We start from the raw sequence: 8,249 nt of genomic DNA, 5'->3' as shown, positions 1-8,249 counted from the left end.
CATTTTGCTGTAAATAATCCGATGTCATCATTTCTTATGGCTGAGTAGTATTCTATAGTGTATATGTGCCACATCTTCTTTATCCACTCGTCCTCTGACGGACACTTGGGTTGTTTCCAGATCTTCGCTATTGTGAACAATAGTCCATCATCTGTATATTGCATTGTGTTCACCACTCAAAGTTAAGTCTCCTTCTGTCACCGCATATTCGGCTCCCTCTTCTACCTCTTCCCTCTGGGAACCACCATACTGTTGTCTGTCTATGAGTTTTTGTTTTGTTTATATGATTGTTGCTTTCTGTTTTATATTCTACATATGGGTGAAATCATATGGTCCTTGATGATTGGATAAAGATGTGGTACACATATACAATAGAATACTACTCATCCATAAGAAAAGATGAAATATTGCTATTTGTGACATGGATGGATCTTGAGAATATCATGCTAAGTGAAATAAGTCAGGTAGAAAAAGTAAAGTTAATCTGATTTTTAACAGAGGAAGGAATTAGATGAAGATGCAGGGGTAGACAGAGCCTTGTAAATGACCACAATGAATAGCATTTGGGGCCTTACAAGAAGACTTAAGGGGATTTGAAGAAGAGAATATATCAGAATAAAGAAAGAGACAGTAGATTTCAATTAAATAAGATCTGTATTGACAGAAATCTAAGTCAGTACGTATTTATGAAGGTCCTAATCTGTGTCAGCATATTTCTGAGCAATTTAGAACATACAGAAAGGGAAAAACAGATTTGGTGCACATACTTCACATCAAACAGCCTTATCCCAGCACTTAACTGTAAGGAAGGCATAAGGCCCAGGCTATGGCCGGCTTATCTTTAATTCCTCAGTACATCCAGTTTACAGAGGGCTGTGGCAGGCCCCCCCCAGAAATGTTTACTAACCTTGGTCTTGGGAAGAACACAAAGCAGTAGTGGATTGTGTGAGAAAGACCAAGTGAGATAGAAAGGGGATGAAAAAGAGAGATGACTGTAGGTGAGTGCAGTTAAAAGCGATAAGCTCTATGATGGAGTGAATTCAACCAATTCTGTAGTTGGGAAGGAGCAAGAGGTCCCAGGTAATAGAGTCAGAAAGAGAGGCTGGAAAGCAGAGAGAAATCCTGTAGAATTTCCCAAATTGTGGATTTTGCTTATTGAATCCCCAGGGTGTTTTTAACATATTTATTTATTTTGATATTATCATATCAAAAATACCATGAATCCCCATGGTATTTTTAACATATTCCTCTGACCCCTGTATTTCTTGTAAGGTAGATCTAAAAGATTTATTAGATTCAGGTTTGCCATATTTGGCAGGAATACTTCAGAGGGGGCCCTGGCTGGTTGGCTCAGTGGGTGCAATGTCAGCCTGGTGTGCAAACATCCCAGGTTCAATCCCCAGTCAGGGCACACATGAGAACCTACCATTAACTTCTCTTCCACTCCCTCTCCCCTTTCTTTCCTCTTCCCCTCCCCTAGCCAGTGGCTCGACTGATTTGAGTGTCAGCCCTGGGTGCTGAGGATAGCTCAATTGATTTGAGCACCGGCCCCAGACCGGGGAGATGCGAGTTGGATCCTGGTCTGGGTGCATGCGGGAGTATTTCACTATCTCCCCTCCTCTCACTTAAAAAATAGTTCAGAGGGAGTGTTGTGTACAGTACTTCCTAATGTTCATGCCAAAATTTCTCATATCCACCTTACTTGCCATTCAGTGCTTAAGTTCTTGTAGCTTCTGTACGCATTGTGAAAATCTCCCAACTAAATAAACAAGGAAGTGCTGAGGTTTTTAACTGGGAATTCAGTGGATAGACTTCAGGCAGTTAGTAAAATCTCTAAAACTGTATGCAACATTTTCTCTGCATGTTTATATATTCACTCTTCTGAGGGGAGGTTACAAGCTTTCATTAACTTTTCGAAGAAGTATATAAATTGAAAAAGTTAGTATTCAATATTGTAAAACTTTAAGGGTTCCTTTTCTCTCGTGACTTCCAGTTACCAATAGAACGATTAGGGTTTTCATATTTTATAGGGACATACTATTAGACTTTGACCCTATCTATCACCTGTCTCATACCCATCATTTTATAGGCAGACACATGGCCAGGTGATGGTGGAGCTAGGCCTGGCAGTGGAAGTCCATAGTATTGTTGTAGAGCTCCTTATTCTCTCTGTTATTCATTTTAAAGCCATAGAGATGATGCTTAAGGTTCTCTTTAAGTTTTTGCAGTTGTGGAATATTGATCCCTGCTCCTGTTCATTTACAAATGACTGGCTATGTTTCAGATGTTTCTATTACTTTTTTATCCTTCCCCCAAACTCTGCATTTTGTCTCTGACTGCATTGTTGGCTAAAGTCCATCGCCACAAATCATTAGAGTTAAAATCCTCTAATTTAATTCACTTAATTATATATTAATATTTTATTGAGAGTTTACTCTGGTGGTGCTCTGATTCTGTAATTAGATTAATAAGGCACAGTTCCGGCCTTCAGCAATCTTTCAGTCTGTGGATATAGGGTTCTGTTCTGTTTCTTTGCAGATTCAGTACTCTGCCAGCTGACACACCCTGTTCAGCCAGGGTCTGTTCCGGGGTGCTTAGCAGCAGTCGCTGGCCTCCACCTATTTGCACTTTGAATTCAGGTGCCGGTTCTCAGGCCGATATGGCAATTTAGATTGTCACCAAGGAAGAAAGCCTCATTTTCCTGGTTGTCAGGATCTTCTTACCTGGCGGTGATGAAGTCATCATCATTTGAGTGACATATTTATCATTCAGTACTTGAATGTGAGGCTTGGAAAGAATGTGTCGGCCTTTCCCACGATACTGGGAGTTGAATTTCATTTACCATTATCACCTTACAAAGAAAAAGGTTCATGTCCTCCCCTTTTCCAGTTTCCTCTTCCATCTGACACAAAACCTTTTCTGAGAAGGTACATGTTGCAGGCAGGAAATGGCTTTGAAAGGAGTGCCAGGCCAGTCTGGTTTTAGAAAGATACTTTTAGTCCCTTTTGCGCTACCTTTCGCATACCGCCAAGGTCTGTTGGGGTGACTTTGTTCATTCAAGGCTACAGAAGGAAAACAATCCTCACTCATGGGCAGGGAGTGCGAGTGCGAGACGGAAATGATAGCACTCTTTTTTCCTCCTTATTATATATTATCTTAATCCGAAGAACATGGTAGGTAATCACATAAATCCCTTATGCAAGGGCTGTTGTCATGGGTAATCCTTGACGTAACAGCACATTAGCTTTAGTAATCACTGGATGTTGATTTCTTTTGCCATTTAAGGAGACATTTTGAGTAACTGGTTTACTGAGATGTCATCTCATGCAATTTACTGAATTTCTGTCCCGGTAGGTTTTACCTTTAGCCCAGTGTGGTTCATGTGGCGTTGGGGTCAGTGAATGGGAAGGTCCTTGTCCTCCAGGAGTCTTCCCCCCTTGACAGTTTTTGGTGCCTGAAATTCAACCATTTATTTGCTTGGTTCACCAAAATATTGCTTCCTATTTAAAAAAATATATTGTTCACTTTTTCATTCATTCATTCATTTGTTCAAATATCTATTGAATACCTAATTGTCATGACTGGAGCATAGAGCAAGGGGGAAAGCAGTATTAGATAAAGCTGGTGTTGCTCTCGGGTGCAGGGACGTTCTAGGCTTTCTCAACTCTGCTAAGTATTTTGATCTTCAACGTAAGAGTCACAGAAGACCACAGAAAGATTTTAAGCAGGGGATTGCTGTGCCATGATCAGATTTGTGTTTTAAAAAGATAACCCTGGCTCCCTTGTGGAGAATGCATGAGAGAAAGAGTAAACATGTGGGGTTTAGATGGGAGGTTATCACACCTATACAGATGAGAGACGATGGTGGTTTATTTATTACTTTTTGTAGAAGAATGATTTGGTGAAGTATACAGGGATATTAGAGAAATAGCATAGCATTAGTTTTCTGTCAAGAAAAAGAAGACATGTAATTAAGTTTATTACTGAGTTTTATGGCATCTGTAGTATGTATTTGTGGCAATTGTCTGTTCTACAGGATTATGCCATAAACAGTGTTTCTCATGCTATCTTAAACTGTGCGTGTTTGATACATATCCTAATGCATATATGCATTTAGACAGGAAGTAGAGTAGTCATAAATATTGCTAAAGAATTCTTTTGTTTAAGGCTCTTAACTTGTTTTATGGACAAGTAACTTCTATGATAGATTCTGTTTTATACATGAAACAATTAAAATAGTGAAAGGAGAAAGACTTGCCTGAGATTGTCCAGCGAGTCAATAGCAGAGGTGCTGTGGAACCCAGCCCCTAAATAATATTGGCTTTATATTTTATCCATGGGTTTATGGTGACTTACTGTGTATTTACAGTATCTTTGCAGATTTATTTCTAGGTTGCTCCTTCCTTTATTTGTGTGTGATGCTCTTCTTACCTATTTTCCTGTTAATTACTCTCTCTTAATTAGGGAATAAATTCTTGCAAAGTGTATATTGGTTAAAAAAGGAAGAGAAAGTTTGCATGATGGTTAAAAGTGCAGGGTCTCAAGTCACACAGTCCTGACTTTGAATCTTTGCTCTGACACTAACTATCCATGAGACTCTGCTAAGTTTTGAACATCTCATGCCTCAGTTTCTGCATTGGTAAAATACGTAGTTGTGCAGAAAATGCTCAGAGAGAACACTGAACACTTTGGCACTTTGGAAGTACTCGATTAATGTTAAGTGTTGTTATTGTTGCTATAGAAAGATGGCCCCCAGAAATTATGGACTCTGTTTACATTTTCAAACTATTAGTTAAGGTATAAGTCTTAATATAATATATACTATCTTTACATCAGCCCCGAGGCTTGAAGTACAACATGAAAACTTGATTGGTTGGTAGATTTAAATATTCATGACTTTGTTACGTATGCATCAATCTCCAGTTTTAGTCTTGGTGTTTTGTGGAGATAATGCATGAGATAACTCTTTCTCTCTCTCATTTTCTTATAGTTTAATTGTAGACAAGTATGGTAGGCAGAATAATGGCCTCCTAAACATGTCCATCTCCTATGTAGAACCTGTGAATATGTATGTTACATAGAATTAAGATCGCTAATCCTTAAAGATCCTTCAAATAGGGAGGTTAGTTGGAATTTTTCAGATGGATCCAATATAATCACAAGTGTCTTTAAAAGTGGAAGAAAAGTAGAAGAATCAGTCAGTGTCAGAGAGGGAGATGGATAAAGGCGGAACTCAGAGTGATGAGATTACTGGTTTGGAGAGGGAAGGGGAACATAAGCCAAGGAGTGTGGCCAGCTCCCGGAAGCTGGGAAAGGCAGGGAAACAGATTCTCCCCTAGGACCTCCAGGAAGGAACTCAGCTCTGCTGACATGTGATGGTAGCCTAGTGAGACTCATGTCAGACTTATGAAATAGAGAACTGTAAGGTAATAAACGTGTTGTTTTGAGCCATCCAATTTACAGTAATTTGTTATAGTGAAAATAGAAAATTAATATAGCAAGTGTCTGTGTGTGACATAAAAATCGGAGCTTTAGTGATTGCTTCTTTTTTTTTTTGCTGCAGGTTAAATTATGGTGGATAGAGGACTTGTCTGTGTCATCTAAAAATAATTTACATGGATTCAATATGGGTTTAATTAGCATAACAGCACAGATGGTTCTCGGATTATATTTTATAAAACCTACATTAGTCAAATTGCAGGCAGATATTTTTTCTTAATTGATTTATATAATATACTTTGCAAAATTGTAGGTTTTTATTAAAAAGTATAAAATCAAAGTTTTTCCTGAAGATCCAGGGCAAATGGTTACCCTAGTTAGGGAGGATGTGAATACTTGTCTTTTATTTATGACCCAAGCCTATCTCCCTCCTGAGCTAATCCTCTGTCTACAGCTCTTAAACTCCTCTATGGACCTTCCTCTCAGGTAGAGCTACCTGAACCATGGGTTTCTCCATCACTAATTGCTGTTTGCCACATAGGCTTCATATCGTTCTTATGAAGAGATGGTGCTATAACTAGGACAGTGGACATGATGCCTGCACTCTAGTCCCACTGAACTAGATTCTGCTCTATTTGGGTGAGCTTCAAATGACCTCTCAGTTTATCTCATGTTGGTGACCACAAGAGAATACCTATTTTCTCTCTTCCTCTTTCTTATTTTGTCTGTTTCCCCCTGAATTCACAGACATCAGCATCCTCTACTTTTATTGTGTAAACAGAATATATGTGATTTCACTTCTGACTATGACACCCAAACATTTTGTAGCCTGTATGCAAAGGCATCAGGAGTGTAGGGGATGCTTCCCATATCCTATCCTATGGCCCTTTTTCTTGTTAATCTCATGATGTAGCAAAACCAGAAAGTCCCCTGCCGCTTCAGCAACCCATGACTGCTGATGCAGCCACACAGTATCTGTTGGAAACATGGATACCTGGCAGCTTTTGTTGTGACCCTGTGCTCACCATGAATCTGAACAGGATCAAAAATGAGGCCTATGCTTTTCTGATGCTTCTCCAATCGAGACTCCTTGGTTTTATGTCTAGTGGAGCCAAGCCATTCTGTGCTAGTCTTCAAACACTGAACTTCACATGACCCAACAACCTAATGTCTGTGGTTAGGATGTGATGACAAGGAGACGACATTTCATCAGGCCAACTGGTCTCTGAGGTAGAGCTTCATAGGGTGATCTTCCTTCCTCTGCACAGTCACTGTGGCTCAGGTCTGTTCTTAGGCTGGTGGGTTCAGAAGCATCATTGTTATTCATGCACCCCAAATCAAAGGGGATCCTCAGGAGCCAACTCTCAGTAACTTCACTCTTAAGTGCCAGATGAATGAGCCAGGATGCAAACTTCCCAATTTAACACTGAGAGATGATCCGTCCTGCAACCATAAAGTTTCCATATGCCAATTGGAGCACCTTTGTTGTTGTATCTGAGTATTAGAGGAGCCAAATCATGGTATGATTGTTGTTTGGCAAAAATGGCACCAAAGGAGAATGGGGCCTGAGGAATGCCCCAATTCTCCCTGTGCTAATGCAATTGTGTTCAGCATCTCTGCTTCCTGGACTGGACTGGATTCAACTCTGTGGAGTTGCTTTTAGGGCTCACTTTCTTCTGAACTCCATGACATAAAAAAAATGACTTCTTTAATTATTTACCCCTTTGATTGGGCTACAGATATATTGTCAAACTTAACTGATCGAGACCAGGGAATACAGAAGATATGAATATGTGCAAATTTTGACATTACCATTTTACTAACTGTGATGCTGAGCAAGTTAGTTAACTTCTGGAAGCTTTGGTTCACTTATTAGTAAAGTGGGAATAATGCTAGTATTATAGGGTTGTTGTGAGGATTGAATGAGGTAAGTCATGTAAATCACTTAGCACTCTATCTGAGACATAATAGTCAATTAATCTTTAATTGAATAGGAGAAACATTACTCTTTCTACTTGTTGGCCCTAGAAGGTACTACAGTTTCTGCACATATCTAATCACTTTGAGTGTGTTTTGGCTGTACTCTGTTAACTCTGAGAGCATTCTTGCTGCTTTCCCCACGGAGCTCACCACCTGATTCCAGGGAACACAAGGGCAACGGGTATTGTACTAGAAGAAGGGCCACCAGTCCTGTCTGAGAAGAAGGGCTGCAAATGCTATCAGAACTGCTCTGTCATTTTTCTCCACAAAAGTGATCTTGTTTGAAGGGCTGGCTTCAGATTCTTCTCACTCTGCCTCCTGTGCCATCTTCATCCTACTGGCTGCTGAAGAGTGTGCAGGTTGATATATTATGGGGAGGTCTTTTGCAACTGAGTTCCATACCATTCTAGAAAATAGAAGAGTTGGGTTTACATGGTAGGTAGTTATTTCACTGTGTATATGTATATGTATATGTATATGTATATATGTGTATATGTATTTCAAAGATACCTTAAGTATATAAATTTTTACTTAAAAATAAGTAATAAAATAAATAAATGTTCTATCCTTAATGTAGTGCTTTAATTAGTTATTATGATGGCTTTATGTGATTGTGCTATTGTCATCTTGAATGAAATGCTTTGTTAGCTCAAGTGTGACTGTTGTGTCAGTGGAATGCAAGCCTCTCAAGGCAGCACAATGAAATCATGCTTGCAGTCTTACCGGGTGCCAGGCATGCTCTAAGAGCTTTGCATGCATTAATTAACATCATTATCTCAGCTTTATGAAGTAGATGCTGTTTATAGCCCCATTTTAAAGATGAGGAAGTA

The sequence above is a fragment of the Saccopteryx bilineata genome, chromosome 2, assembly GCF_036850765.1.
Source record: "Saccopteryx bilineata isolate mSacBil1 chromosome 2, mSacBil1_pri_phased_curated, whole genome shotgun sequence".
Taxonomy (NCBI): domain Eukaryota; kingdom Metazoa; phylum Chordata; class Mammalia; order Chiroptera; family Emballonuridae; genus Saccopteryx; species Saccopteryx bilineata.
Note: the sequence above shows the minus strand (reverse complement) of the source record.